Below are 16,142 nucleotides of genomic sequence, written 5' to 3' on the forward strand. Positions count from 1 at the left end.
TGCGAATCAATCTGGCTCGAATTTGACAAATTCATTTTTGCTTCAAACAAAAACACATGGTAGCATCTATCACCCACCTTCCGCATCCTACGAGCCCTTTTGTCATGAACTAGAGGTAATCCTTCAAAATTTGAATGTTGAATACATGGACATGGTCATCTAAGGTGACATTAATATTTATATAGCTGACAATTCTGATAGCTCTTGTTCATTATACACAAACTGCTTGCTCGGCCACGGATTGCAGTCATTATTAGAGTCACCTACGCGCATTAATTACCAAGGCTCAAGCACTCACATTGATCATGTATTATCAAATGTTATTAAGCCTCAGATCGCAGGAGTTATCAACTTTGATATCACGAACCATTACTCTAATTTCCTGTTAATCGAATCCCTAATAAGTTGACCCTCAGAATACGCCATAAGCAATCATTTAATAAATGCCGGTTTGTTGAGATAGTATCTGAGGCTAACTGGGACAGCACACTACAAGAAACATGCACCACTAACGCGTTCAGTAAATGTTTCGTGAAGCTCAAAGAAATAATTAGCTCATGCACATCAATAATTGTCCCATCACTCATTGGTATTCAGTTCCGCGGAACCCATGGATCACCAACAACCTTCTAAACTGTATGAAGAAAAAAAATAACCTCCTCAAAAAGGTTAGGACACAGCCATTTAACTTTCACCTAAAACAGCGCTTTCAAAAATACTCCGATATTCTCTCCGCAGCACTTAAACGCTGTAAACAAAAATACTATCAAAATGAGATACTTAGAAATGGAAATGACACTTGGAAACAAAGAATTTTTGAACCTAGCTGACCATAAAATAAGCATAACAAAAGTTTCTGATGGCGACAGTACCTTAACTAATGAATCCGACATTGTCAATACATTTAATTCATTCTTCTCGCGCTGCGGTTCCTTGCCTCCAAGCAGCTTCTGTGGCCCTAGTTGATGCCGTCATCCTGTCTACTTACGTCCTACTTCACCAGACGAAGTCTTTCAGATAATTTCTAGCCTAAAAATGCTACTCCTGGAATCGATAGAACCGCCCAATAGAGAGAGATTAACGATCTGGAGTGAATTCTGTGCACCGCGCAGCGTGAAGTTCTACGCGTTTATATTTTAGGTAACTAATTGGTGAAATAATGCTGTTCACTAATGTGTAGGAGGAAAAAAAACGTTTTTTGAGACATATTATTAAACGTAGAAAATGTCCTAAGCCAGAGATACTGAGGCCATCTAGTGGGGCAGCTGGTTCGAGGGTAGCCGAACCCGCAACGTTAGGCATAGCGTATGGAAGATATAAACCTTTACGGAAAAAAGAAAGCGGCATAAAAGAGGGCCCGTCCGGGATTTGAACCCGGGACCTCTCGCACCCAAAGCGAGAATCATACCCCTAGACCAACGGGCCACACAGGGGTGTTGTTGTTTTCCGCACTTAACTGCCCAATAGAGAGAGATTAACGATCTGAAGCGAATTCTGTGCATCGCGCAGCGTGCACTTTTTTTTTTCGAAGAGTTTGCCACAAGGCATAAGTTGAGAAAGGCGGAATGGGATGCAGGAGATAGAAAGTTAAAAGAAGGAGTGCAGTCCAGTTGTGCTTTAGTATTCGAGAAGGTTGGCAGTATAGCGATTGTCCATTGTCCATTTCTCATAATCACTATCGCGATTCCACCGCAGGCCCACCTTCATGATTATCCGTTGTCTAATGTGCGTTGTTGATGGACACGTCCACAACAAGTGACGCACATCGCAGACGTCAGGTGGAGTCTCACAGTGAGGGCACCTGTCACTCACTGGTATGTCTTTTTCCCGCCATCGATGTCGAACAGATGGGGTCAGAGCCGCCCCTGCCCGGATTCGGCGCACTGTCACCTCCTCCTGCCGAGTAAGACTACGGGGGAGAGGGTGCGAACACGGAGGAATGAGAGCGCGTGTTCGCTGGCGCAGAACTTGCGAATCGGAAACGTGGGACAGGAATGGATCTGGGGGAAGAGGGGAAGGTGGTGGATCGTCTGATGTGTTTATATGCGTAATAGCATCTGCTTGTATGTTATGTGGATCGCGAGCATGGCCGCGAATCCAGTGTATGCGAATAGGACATGGGTACTTTGAACATAGCAAATGTATGGACTGTGTTATTTGGAATGTGCGTCGAACGGCCTTAAGCTGTTTAAGGGCAGTGAGAGAGTCTGTGTAAAGATGAACTGCATTGAATGTAGGAACTGGTGGAAGGGAATGTATAGCATTGTAAATTGCTATAAGTTGCAGTGCCAGAGGGGTGCACGTATCCGCGGTATATGTGACGTGAGTGTTGAGATGCCGATGAGAGGGACTATACACAGAAGTAACTCCTCGCTCTGCAGTATGTGATGCATCGGTATATAATATGCACCCTTCAGGCAGATATGCGGATGACGCCGACGGGGAAGCAGTGGGGCGATTGTCCGTGAGCTGGCAGTACGACCATGGAGGTAGTGTCTTTAAATGATGTAGTTGTAAAGACTGTCTGCGAGCTCTGTTTGCCATCCACTGATCAACGAGTTCAGTGAGCGTATTTAGCTGGGCATACTCCTGAAGTACTGGTATGGGTGTTAGGCGGGGAAGATACGTTATTGCACGCATAGCCTCACGATTTATGGCCTCAAGGGAGTCCCACTGTCTGCGGGTGAGACGTTGAAACTGTGCCTGGTATATTATACGTGGCTGGAGGACAGAGCGAACAAGCTGGCGGGCCGTGTGAGCACGCGCGCCGCCAGAGCGCATAGCTATGCGACGAATGAGACCTAAAGTAGCGTGAGCGGTCTTACGGATGGCTGTCAGCCACGGGGTGCCAGTCCCAGAGGAATGAAGAAGAAGACGAAGAATGCGAACGGTTTGTACCTGAGGAATTGGGGTATTAGCTATCATAAAATTTATAGTGGGAGCTTTCCGTAAGCCAGCTTTATTTCCAATTCGAATGAAACAGGATTTTGTATGCGAAAGAGTTAGGCCCAAAGGAGGGAGGCGAAATGTCAATACATCTAGCGCATGCTGGAGGGTCGCCTGATGGACAGACGTATCTGGGTGACAGCACCATAAGGTTATATCATCGGCATACGCAAGCACGCGTATACGCGATGCGCAAAACGCCGACAACGCCGCCTGTCGCCAAAGCCGCAAAGCGTAGGCGGGCTCGGTCGGGCGTTGTTCATGTCAGCGTCTAGGCGCGCGCGTTGTGTTTTCGTCTTTGGTCGTGGTTTAACAGATATGCCGCTGTCAATCTTTAGCAATGTCCGGAAAGAATTTCTGCGCAGTTGGTTTTTCGAACACACATAAAACATTGCCAGGAACAGGTTTGTTTAAGTTTCCAGCGATGCTTCACAAGAACGACGGCGGCCGTGAATCGCGGCTGTATTACGCAGGAAGCGAACAATTCCACCGAATGACATTTGTTCAGTTTATTGTCATTTTTTCGACGCGTTGCTACACGACGAAAGCTAATGCCGTTTCTAAATTATGGTAACTGCGATGGACATGCAAATGTTGGGGCGCCTTCAATATGTTGCGAAGATGACTGCGCTGTAAACGAAAGCAGCCTTTAAATCGACATTCATATCTTGCATGCCTTGTAACCAGCTTGTTGATTAGGACTACCAATTACGAAGTTAGCGGCAGTGTCGGCGACGTTTGTTTAGGAAAGGGCACGGAAGGTGCGCACGTCTGCGCTCGACTGCGAAACGCGTAGGAGTTTCGGCGTTTTCGCCAGATCGTTCGCTCGGCGTATTAAGGCCCGGCGAAAAATGCACGAGTTTGGCCTCATCAAGAAAGCATATGGCAAATTCATAACGCTTGCCACATCGGATACCACGAGCTTACCGCAACGACGCTGCCCGCGAAAGCGGCCGACGACGGCGCTCTGGCCCTAGTCGTCGCTATGCCTAAACGCCTAAACGGTTTCGCATAAAAGCCGTAGCTAGAAGCACTTTGGAAGTAGTAAAATATTTTTATTCCTTCATCAAATTAAGCGCTTATAATTCAAAATCAGCAGAGCATGATTTTCTGAAAGGGGCGAAAGAAATTTGCCTTGTCTGCGACTCTGCGCCGACGGACAGCGGCAGCAGGAGCGACCTGCTCCGCCCGCGCTGGGTGCGGTGGCTACGGGTTGGCTGGCAGGAATGGGTGCCAGTTTTTTTTTTCTTTTTTTTTCCGATGGTATTTGGCATATTTCACAAACATAACTAGCTGCACAATTATAGGAGCGCAGTAGTATTTAATGCAGGTGGCACGTTTGTAGTTCACCGAGTCTCTGGTTCGAAATAACACATTTCCTCGTTGATCGCATGCGGATGAGTACCTCAACTGTATTCGATACCTAATGTCGTTTTCATCGAATGTCATTATACTTTCTCGTGTAGAAGCAAACAAATATCATTTTGAACGAAAGTCATTCGATGGAAAAGGTATTAAATTTGCCGTGTGGCAGGGCTGAGTGATAACTATGTTTTCAGTGTTTTCTGCTTGTCATTGCCCCTTCCGTGCACACTTCTTGTTTAAACTTGGTTGCCTCCGCTGTAGGGAATATACAATATGAATTATATTTATGAAATGCTTAGCCAGAAAATATTTAGCGTGCATTGACATCGCGCAGCACACGGTTGCATTTTGCCTTTCGCCTCCACTTAAAAGCGGGCGGCGCGGTCGACTTTGGTCCCGATAACTCGATCTTCTCTCAGTAGCTTGAGCCGCTGCAGCAGGTTATTGAACAGACATTTTCCAATATGCGTTTTGAAACTTGCCATGCAATTACTTTGAAGACCAGGGCCAGTGTTCCTGTTGGCTGGCAAGATACGAAAACATAACATGTCGCTGCACTTGATATTGGTTCTAGAGCTTGTTATAAAGTGCGCTGTAATTCTGCAGTTGGACGCGAGGGTGATACAAATGAAATGAAGATGATACTACAATGATAAAATAGGATATAAAATTTAAATGTAATATGCTCTTGACTAACCTGTGATGCAGCTTTTCAGATATTGCCTCTGCTGATATCTCACTCCTCCATGAAATTATCTACCCGATCTGCCTTTTTGATGACGGAATAGGTGAAATCTATCCTGTACAGGCAGTGGTAAAGCGCAGGCATGAAAATCTGAGCTCTTGCTACAGGAGCCCAATATGCGCTATTTTCTGATGCTCAGAATGCTGGTTTGCAAGCTCGTTGGCTTTTGCTGCGGTCGCACCGGTACGAAACCGCTCGCAGTTTCGACGACGCTGCCTAGTTTGCTGTAGCAATTTATTGCATGTAAACGAAGCAAGCGTGCACCATTAAGCAAAGAAAGAACATTGGTTCATAGGTCTAGGAATGAACGAATTAGCGTGGCGTTGTAATGAAAGCGGGGCACTCAAAATGAGCTCCACTTCGTACTTGATGGCAGCTGCAAGAGACACTTGATGCATTATGGAGGTGATGTAGTTTCAGACGGCCGTGATATCGAACAAATGTCCAATATTATAAAGGGCGATCGCCTTGCGCACGCTGACACCGCGGAAGTGCCCGCGAGACGCGCACAAACAGCAGATCGCACGGGCGCACCACGGCCGCGCTTGACGCGTGAGGCCCGTCTCGGGTTCCGACGGCCGCCGCTACGCGGCTTTCAGTGGCGCCCCTATAGGCGCTGCGCATGGCGTATAGAAGGGATGGCCTCTAGGGCTCGAATAAGTGGAATGAAGGCCACATTAAATAATGTAGGGGCGAGAACGGAGCCCTGGGGCACTCCTCTGTTTGAGGGGAAGTGACCAAAGGGCTTTCCATGGACACGCACACTGAATGTTGTATTGTTAGAAAGGCGTGAATGGCGAGGAGAAACCTGTGAGGAAGACCAAGAGTTTGTAGGGAGGCAAGAATGGCTGAGTGAAGGATGTTATCATATGCCTTTGTTATATCTGCAGCGATCACAGCTCTAACAAGATGACTGTGCGGAGAGTGGTGAAGCACGTCAGCAGAAAAGTAGCAAGACCGTCCTCCGTTCCTATTTGCGGGCGGAAGCCAATTTGGGATACTGGATAACAATCATGGGATTCCAACCACCACGATAAGCGAGTGGCGAGAATGTTTTCGTAAAGCTTGCAGATTGTTGGCGTCAGGGAAATTGGACGAAGGGCCGAGAGAGATACTGGAGGATGACCTGACTTCGGTATTGGAACAACAATAGAATGCTTCCACTCGTCCGGCATGACACCAGAATGCCACACGTCATTGAATGCATCAAGCAGGGCCTGCAAAGCAGTCCCTTCCAAGTTGCGGAATAAGGAGTTAGGTATGCCGTCGTGCCCGGGAGCAGAGTTAGATTTGAGGCGTTCCATGGAGGCCAGCAGCTCTGCCATGGTTAGGTCAGAAGTAATCGCATCGGGGGGTTCGGCAACCAGTAAGCAAGGTGGAGAAGTTGAGGTAAAATCATAGTGGGGAAAAAACTGTCTGGCCGCCTGTTTTGCAAATGTGTCCTCATCTACATTCATAGCAAGGCGAATGCTCTCTGTGTAATCAGAAACTTGAGAAGAGCGCTCCATGGCGTGAAACACTCTCCAAAGTTGTCGATTACTCTGCTTGGAGGACAGGCGCTCACACCATGAAGCCCAACGTTGCCTTCCTAGACGCTTTTCATACCGCCTCGCACGCGCGGTAGCCCGGTGAAAAGCGGGGATAGCCGATGGGTCATCGGGGTTACGAGCAGCATAATGATCTGCCTGGCGACGCAGAGCCCAAAGATTCAGGAGGTGGATGTCCGGGTTTGGTTCGTCTTCATATACAGTGGTGGTAATCGTGTGGGACGCAAGAACAGCAGAGAGAGTAGACAATGCTGATGATGGGGTGAAATCAGATAAGCGATTGTCTGCGCGTACAGAGTCCCAAGATGTTATTCGTACGCTACGGCGTATTTTACGTATCCGCGAAGGAGTGAGAGAGATAAAGATAGGACTGTGATCACTACCCCAGGTATCTGGTTCAACAGCCCAACGAGGGCTACCAGGGCCTAACCACCAAGTCAAATCAGGTGAATAAGGCCCACCTCGTGGACGGGTAGATGTATGCGGGTGGTTTAAAAGATGAACAGAATTATCTGAAAAGCTTCCCTAGATGTGTGCACCCCTAGGAGAATCCGATGGGTAACCCCACGAGGTGTGTGCGCCATTGAAGTCTCCATCGACTAGAATAGAGATACCCGAGTAGGCAGAATGCAGAAAACGAACCCATCCAAGATTAGGAGATGTGGAACCAGGACGGCTATAAAAGGAAACTAGTATAAGTGGCGTGCGTACAGGCTTAACTAGGAGTGCTACCACCTCTTGGCGTGTGTTACACCAGCGTGAAAGGTCGATCGGTGTGTAGGGAACTGAAGTGTGAATATAAATTGCAGATTTACCTGGGCTGAGGGAAGAGGTGATACAACGGCGATCATGAATGGAAGGTGAATGGTAAGCGCAGAATCCTGAAAGGCGAGGAAGTGAGTTATGCTCTTGAAGTAAGAAGGCCCACGCCTTTAGCTTTTTGTCGCGAAGACGGATGTTCACTTCAGAGGCCTTATTCGCAAAGCCTCGACAATTCCACTGCACCACCAGAGACAGTGCATTATCCGTTGCGAGGCCGAAGAGCTTCTACAATGAGGGAGGTCACCTGCTCCATAAGGGCTAATATTTTATCCACTGTCGGGGTATTCGGGGTTAACGTGTTGTCTGCACGTGATTGTGGTTTGATGCTTATTGGAGATGATTCATTTGAAATCTTATCACGAGGTATTATAGTTCTTCGAGAGGGGTGAAAGCGACGCTGTTCTCGGAGCTGGGTGAGTTCGTCTAGACGTTGGCGAGCCTCTGCAATGGCATTGTCTAAAACAGCGTCTTCATCTGCGGCATCCATATGTGATTGGTGCACTGGCCGTTTTGGTGTACCATTTGATCCACGAGGCTGGGTCGCTTGTGCGTATGAACCATGCTGAGAAGACGTATGATGAGCAGGTCGGTCAAGTAAAGGAAGTGCAGGGAAGTCGGTTTCATCACATGTAAGAGCAGCGAAGCGATTACTTGTAGGAATATCTTCTTTTCCAGGCGGCTTGCGCGACGGCCTCGTTCTCTTCTTTGGACAAGCGGGGGAGGGCATGTCATGGTCCGCCGATTTGCATAGGGCGCAAAGCGCTATTGGTTCATTCATGTCGGCTACAGCTGCCGGATTAGGGCAGGTATTTTGCATGTGCCCTTCTTTATGGCAGTGATAACAAAATATACGACGAGGTCGGAAGGGCTGTGGTTTCATAACCGCACCATAATAGGTTAGGTACTCAGGCAAAGTCAGCGGGCCTTGTAGGGTGAGTAGGTATGAACCCCAGCGCCCCAGAGGCCGTGCTTGCAACACTGAGTGAGTTGAACAGCGAATGTTTGCTCGCACCTCCTCAGAAGGACTTCTGCTGTCAACATGGTAAACGACGCAGCGGAGGATGTCAGGGCCAGAGGCAAAATATATTTGCACTGGGACATGCTCATTCGCATCCAGGGGAATTTGAGTAACTGCACACATTTTCTGGGCGTCCACCAAGGATGGCAAGTTCACCGTAATGGTGTTCGATGGGCGATGGACGACAAATCCACAGTAGTTAGTAGAACCTTGAACTTGGTCAATTGTGGCCTTGGACACACCGGGGACGGATAGTCGTTATATCAAAGCGCAATGTAGGCTTGATGGTGACGCGGAACGAGTTAGCAGCAAGTGGAAGCGAGGCTCGACTCACTGGCGGCATCTGTGGTGGTGTCAGGGGCTGACACGCTGTAGTTGGCCTTGGAAGGGAAGACTGAATCGGTGCGACGGGCACAGTTCCTTGAGGGAGGGTTACAGAAACAAAGGCGGCGGAGCAATCCATGGGACAAGCCGAAGTCGTTCAATCCGAAGACGAAGCAGACTGGGGGCATGTAGGCATTGATGATTGCGTGGACGTGGATGTTGCGCCAGGTTGTAACACAGCGGAAATCCGCACAGCTGTCGTCGGCGGAGCAGAATCCATGCAGGCGCGTAGCCCAGCCTCGCTCGGCAACGCCGAGCTAAGCCTAGCCTGCGCCTGAGGGATCCGGTTGGACTTTCTTAGTTGAGAAAGGGCCCACCGAGGCGGAAATCGCTCCACAGAGGCGTCTTCTACGTGCACTTCTACGCGTTTATATTTTAGGTAACTAATTGGTGAATTAATGCTGTTCACCAATGTGTAGAAGGAAAAAAAAACGTTTTTTTGAGACATACTAATAAACGTAGAAAAAATCCTAAGCCAGAGATACTGAGGCCATCTAGTGGGCCAGCTGGTTCGAGGGTAGCCAAAGCCGCAACGTTAGGCATAGCGTATGGAAGATATAAACCTTTACGGAAAAAAGAAAGCGGCATAAAAGAGGGCCCGTCCGGGATTTGAACCCGGGACCTCTCGCACCCAAAGCGAGAATCATACCCCTAGACCAACGGGCCGGTCGGAGGCGCTGTTGTTTTCCGCACTTAACCGCCCATTAGAGAGAGATTAACGATCTGAAGTGAAATCTGTGCACCGCGCAGCGTGCAGTTCTACGCGTTTATATTTTAGGTAACTAATTAGTGAAATAATGCTGTTCACTAATGTGTAGGAGGAAAAAAAAACGTTTTTTGAGAAATACTATTAAACGTGGAAAATGTCCTAAGCCAGAGATACTGAGGCCGTCTAGTGCGGCAGCTGGTTCGAGGGTAGCCAAACCCGCAACGTTAGGCATAGCGTAAGGAAGATATAAACCTTTACGGAAAAAAGAAAGCGGCATAAAAGAGGAAGCGTCCGGGATTTGAACCCGGGACCTCTCGCACCCAAAGCGAGAATCATACCCCTAGACCAACAGGCTTTTTTTTTTCTTCTTTATTTCCTGGCTTTGGTTCATACCATTTCACAAGAACACAACACGAATAACACAAAACAAAGTACATATTGGAAGGTCATCATCAGCCAATGTCAGGCTGGCTTCGTCTCAGTACATTAAAACTCCCGCAACGACAGCAAAGGCTCTACCCTTGAGAGCCATTCGGCAGGTTCAGCAGCCACTTTCTGTATGGCAATAAACCAATTCACACTTTCTCGAAAGTATATTCTAGCGGGTCGAGCATCCCTGTCGCAGTGATAGCCCGCCATTCTGGAGCGCCATATAGAGTGGAGGCCCATGAGCATGATTAAATCATACGGAACGCCATCTTCATTATCAATGCTTAAATACCGGATGCCGTGGGAGTCTAGTGGAAATTCTTTCTTTATCGTACGTTGCAAAACATCCCAGAAATAAACCTCTTCCCAACAATGCAAAAAAACATGGTCTATTGTTTCCGGCTGCTTGCAGACTAAACAGTGCGCCCCCCACGGTAAAAAAAAATCCCTTTCCTCCAAAAACTTCTTTACTGATAATGTTCCGGTGTGTAATTTAAAGAAAAATGTCTTAGCTCCTGGCGACACCTGCATTTTCTTTACTCTATTCAAGACATCTCTGCCCGGACCTCCACTGTATAAGGTTCTGTACAAGGGTTGTGGCAAAACAATGTCACATAAATCGCGATACAGCTTTTTTCGTTTTACAGTGGACAAATATTCATTAGAAAAACGCACTGAAAGAAATCTTACACTAGCGACGACCTCCCTGTAATATCCAAAAATCCCACCCGTAGCTTCTTCGGTGGAGACAACCAACTCCGGCAGTAGGCGCCGTAGCCTAACTTGGCAGACGGTGCGTAAGAAAGGGTCCGAAGCATCCCGAAAAAACAAAAACCGGTTGACCACCTGCCGTAAAAACAGATGGCCGAGTCCCAAACCGCCGTCTTTTACCCGACGGAACAAATTCGTCCTGCTGCAGCGTTCCCATTTACCTGCCCAAACAAAAACGGCGAAAATCCTGTGTAACTTCTGTACGTTTACGCGCGAACAACTCAAAACTTGCATTGCGAACCAAAGTTTGCTGATAAAAAAAAAGATTGCATACAGTAGCTCTGGCAAAAATCGACATGTTGGCGCCTTTCTACTTCTCGGCTCTCTCCCGTAGTTCGGTCATTTGCCCTTTCCAATAATGCTCGCTTTCGCGGTAGGCATCCAGCTCGACGCCCAAGTACTTGGTCGGTATGTCTGTCCACGTAACATTGGCAAAGCGATCTGGTTTCGACGGCCACTGTCCATGCCAGAGCCCAAGGCACTTGGCCCAGTTCACCCCGCTACCGGTAACTTGAGAGAACTCACGGATACATTTGACAGCCTCGGTGATACTCTCCTGGTCAACCGTAAAAATAACGATGTCGTCTGCATACGCGAGCAGCTTCACTTCGGCTGCTTGTAACCTAAACGCACTAATGTTGACATTATTCATAAGTTTCATGCACAATGTTTCAATATAAATGCAAAACAAAAGAGGGCTGAGGGGACAGCCCTGTCGCACCGAACGCTGCAGTCGAATGGGGGCTCCCAGACTCTTATTAATAATCACTCTCGTCGTGCAGTTACGGTACGCCAGGGCCACACCCTTACATATAACTGAACCAACATTCACATGTTCTAAAAGGGAAAACAAAATTTCGTGATCGACGCAGTCGAATGCTTTTTCGAGGTCGATCTGAAGCATGGCGACCCGACCATCCCAGTCATCACAACACTCAAGGACACTTCGCGCCTTTTGAATGTTGGTCACTATTGACCTCCCTTTTATCCCACACGTTTGGTGTGGTCCTACTATATCCTTAATAACCGTTTGCAACCTTCGGGCCAAAACCTTCATAAAAATTTTATATTCAACGTTTGTAAGTGCTATGGGTCTGTAAGATGTTACCAGGCGTAATTTGTCTATTTCATCAGTTTTAGGAATGAGTACGGTGTGGGATGACCCATATGACGGAGGCAGGGCATTTACTGTGTAGGCATCGTTATAAATTGCGTTCAAAATAGGTGTGATTTCGTACTTAAATTCTTTGTAAAAACCCGCGCTGAACCCATCCGGTCCCGGCGATTTACCGGCATTTAAACTGTCAATAGCGTGCTCCACTTCTGTTTCAGTTATCTTTAGTTCTAATCTCTCTTTCACTTCATCGTCCAGACGCGGTATCGTCGCCAGAAACTTATTCTTAAAAGTGATAGCGTCTACCGTGTGGGATGCGAAGAGGGTTTGGTAATGGGCGTTGAACGCTGCTTTGATGTGGTCGTTGTCCGCCGCCAAGATACCGTCCCAATCTATTTGGTCGATGTGGTTCCGTTGAGCGTTTGCTTTTTCGAACCCCAGCGCTCGTTTTGATGGCGCCTCCCCTGCAGCTGTATCTTCTGCCCTTGCCCTCACTAACGCACCTCGATAACGATCTTCGTCTATCAATTCTAGTTTTTGCTTTGTTTTCCGTATATCTTCAATCCATTTCCCCGGCGCTCGAGCTTCCTGTTTAAGCAACGTACGGAGCAGTGTCCTTAACTCCGTCTCTTTCTGTTTTTCCTCAAACCGTATACAGGTTGCCCTCTCTATTGCTTTAATTTTTATAGTTTCTTTACACAGCTCCCACTGTTGCCAAAGGTGCATATTTTTACTTGGGTTTATTTTTTCAATTTCTTCTTTTACTATGCGGGTAAAATGTTGATCCTGCAAGAGTTTATTATTGAATTTCCACATTTCCCACGAAAAAGAATTCCCTCTCTTTACCCATCCAAAAGAACATTTAACTAAACAATGGTCTGAAAACGATACCGGCTCTACTTCATAACTATTGCATTCAGGTAAGATGTCGAGGGATGCATAAATGCGGTCCAGCCTTGCATGGCTCGAACCCTGGAAGTGCGTGAGCTTTACGGTGCGGGCTCCCTCGAGACACTCTGCCACATCCTCGAGGTTACACTCCTCAACAATTCGCGATAGCACTTCAGTGCTTGCGTCTCGGTATGGCCGCCGGCTTGTCTTGTCTCGCGCACTAAGGACGCAATTAATATCACCTAGGACGATCAGTTGTCTATCGGTGCAGAGCCGCTGCTGGATGCCTTGGAAAAACTGCGCCCTTTCATCTGCTACATTAGGCGCGTAGAGACAGACAATCCGCCAATCCGTGCTATTCAGCGAAAAATCTAGAAGTGCACACCGGCCCGACTCACAAGAAAAATGACCAAGCACTTCAAGCCCCGGCAACTTCTTCACAAAAAGAACACAGCCAGCCGATGTGCCTACAGCGTGGCTAACCACAGCAAAAAACCTAGGCGTGAAACGTTGCACCATGCTCTCGGTCTCTTCCTCACCGTCAACTTTCGTCTCCTGCACAGCTAATACATCAATATCATGCTCCGTTAAAAGTCGGTACACCTGGCCTTGTTTTCTCTTTCCTGCCAGACCTCTAACATTTAGCGTGGCGACCTTCAACGGTGATGCAGGAGCCATTTTTTAAATAAGAAGAAGAGACCGAAAGCACGGTGCTTACCTCTCGCGCCTAGCACAAGGCTAGACGCCTCCGTCGCTGCTGGCGCCGTCCTCCTCGAGCTTCTGGCCGTGCGCCTCTCAACAGGCCAGACGAGGGCGCTGTTGTTTTCCGCACTTAACCGCCCAATAGAGAGAGATTAACGATCTGAAGCGAATTCTGTGCACCGCGCAGCGTGCAGTTCTACGCGTTTATATTTTAGGTAACTAATTGGTGAAATAATGCTGTTCACTAATGTGTAGGAGGAAAAAAAAAAACGTTTTTTGAGACCTACTAATAAACGTACAAAATGTCCTAAGCCAGAGATACTGAGGCCATCTAGTGCGGCAGCTGGTTCGAGGGTAGCAAAACCCGCAACGTTAGGTATAGCGGATGGAAGATATAAACCTTTACGGAAAAAAGAAAGCGGCATAAAAGAGGGCCTGTCCCGGATTTGAACCCGGGACCTCTCGCACCCAAAGCGAGAATCATACCCCTAGACCACCGGGCCTTTTTTTTTTCTTTAGACCACCGGGCCGGACGGAGGCGCTGTTGTTTTCCGCACTTAACCGCCCAATAGAGAGAAATTAACGATCTTAAGTGAATTCTGTGCACCGCGCAGCGTGCAGTTCTACGCGTTTATATTTCAGGTAACTAATTGGTGACATAATGCTGTTCACTACAGTGTAGGAGGAAAAAAAAAACGTTTTTTGAGACATACTATTGAACGTCCGGACCATCCGGACCATGAAAAAGAAATAACAAGAAGAATAAGATTGGGATGGAGCGCATTTGGCAAGCACTCGCAGATTATGACTAGCAGCTTACCGGTATCGCTCAAGAAGAAAGTATACAACAGTTGCCTCTTGCCTGTACTCACCTATGGGGCTGAAACGTGGAGGCTAAGCAAGAGGGTTCTACTTAAGTTGAGGATAACCCAGAGGGCTATGGAACAAAAAATGGTAGGGGTAACAATAAAAGATAGGAAGCGTGCAGAGTGGGTCAGAGAAATAACTCAAGTTACCGACATTCTAGTGGAAATTAAGAAGAAGAAATGGACATGGGCAGGACATGTAGTGCGAAGAGAGGATAACCGATGGTTGCTTAGGGTAACAAACTGGATTCGAAGGGAAGGAAAGCGTAGCAGGGGGCGGCAGAAAGTTAGGTGGGCGGATGAGATTAAGAAGTTCGCAGGGGTCAAGTGTATGCAGCTAGCACAGAACCGGGTTAAGTTGAGAAATGTGGGAGAGGCCTTCGCCCTGCAGTGGCTATAATCAGGCTGATGATGATGATTGAAGGTAGAAAATGTCCTAAGCCAGAGATACTGAGGCCATCTAGTGCGGCAGCTGGTTCGAGGGTAGCCAAACCCGCAACGTTAGGCATAGCGTATGGAACATATAAACCTTTACGGCAAAAAGAAAGCAGCATAAAAGAGGGCCCGTCCGGGATTTGAACCCGGGACCTCTCGCACCCAAAGCGAGAATCATACCCCTAGACCAACGGGCCGGACGGAGGCGCTGTTGTTTTCCGCACTTAATCGCCCAATAGAGAGAGATTAACGATCTTAAGTGAATTCTGTGCACCGCGCAGCGTGCAGTTCTACGCGTTTATATTTCAGGTAACTAATTGGTGACATAATGCTGTTCACTAATGTGTAGGAGGAAAAAAAACGTTTTTTGAGAAATACTATTAAACGTGGAAAATGTCCTAAGCCAGGGATACTAAGGCCGTCTAGTGCGGCAGCTGGTTCGAGGGTAGCCAAACCCGCAATGTTAGGCGTAGCGTGTGGAAGATATAAACCTTTACGGCAAAAAGAAAGCGGCATAAAAGAGGGCCCGTCCGGGATTTGAACCCGGGACCTCTCGCACCCAAAGCAAGGATCAATCCCCTAGAGCAACGGGCTTTTTTTTTTTTTTTCTTTATTGCCGACTTGGACATTAAAAACAAGACGATTAACAATAAAACATGCCAGCACACTTTTGCGTGACACGGCGGGTCAAAAATTTTTCAGTTTTACCAAACTGTCAAGCACTTGAATCCATTGTGGCTGCTCGGGGAGTGTCATATGCACTTCCCTGAACCGCACAACACTGTGTATGAAATGTTCTCGTACAGGATTGACTTGTATATCTGCATTGTTAAACTGCATTCTGGTTTTTCACAAGCTGTGGAGGCCCAGGAGCATTATTGTATCAAAGGGAAACTCTTCTGTATTAGGAAAAGGTAAAAATCGTATGCCATATGCATCTAGAGGTATCTCTTTTTTTAAAGTTCTCTGAAGCCCATCCCAGAAAAAAATGGCATCCCAACAGTCCAAAAACACGTGTTCTATCGTCTCAGGTCTGTTACACAAGAAACAGTTTGTTGACCAAGGGACGAACAGGCCTTTGGCGTGCATCCATGCTTTGACTGATAATGGGCTAGTGTGGAGTTTAAAGAAAAATGATTTGACTGGTGGTGATGTTGGCATCTTCTTAACTCTCTTGAGTACATCATCTCCTGGGGCTGGATAGTGCGACAAACGGTATATCGGTACAGGAAGCATTGTGTCCACTAGGTCCGCATACAATTTTTTCCGCTTAACATTGCACAAATACTCCATGGAAAAGCGCACATGCAGCAATCTGTACGCGAGCACCACTTCTCGCAAGTACCCTCTTACTGTACCACCTACATTGAGACACGAACTGACAAGAAAATTAGGAAG

The 16,142-nt window shown here is 47.4% G+C and overlaps 3 non-coding genes across 3 annotated transcripts; all 3 read right to left on the minus strand.

Moving 5' to 3' along the window:
- Positions 1 to 1,353: 1,353 nt before the first annotated feature.
- TRNAP-UGG (transfer RNA proline (anticodon UGG)) lies at positions 1,354 to 1,425 on the minus strand. The gene has a single exon. It is a non-coding gene; the product is annotated as a tRNA-Pro (tRNA).
- A 7,996-nt stretch (positions 1,426 to 9,421) lies between these two features.
- On the minus strand, positions 9,422 to 9,493 carry TRNAP-UGG (transfer RNA proline (anticodon UGG)). The gene has a single exon. It is a non-coding gene; the product is annotated as a tRNA-Pro (tRNA).
- Positions 9,494 to 14,869: 5,376 nt separating this feature from the next.
- On the minus strand, positions 14,870 to 14,941 carry TRNAP-UGG (transfer RNA proline (anticodon UGG)). The gene has a single exon. It is a non-coding gene; the product is annotated as a tRNA-Pro (tRNA).
- Positions 14,942 to 16,142: the final 1,201 nt, after the last annotated feature.

This window comes from Amblyomma maculatum, chromosome 7 (assembly GCF_055883805.1).
Source record: "Amblyomma maculatum isolate TAMU_Amacu chromosome 7, ASM5588380v1, whole genome shotgun sequence".
NCBI lineage: Eukaryota > Metazoa > Arthropoda > Arachnida > Ixodida > Ixodidae > Amblyomma > Amblyomma maculatum.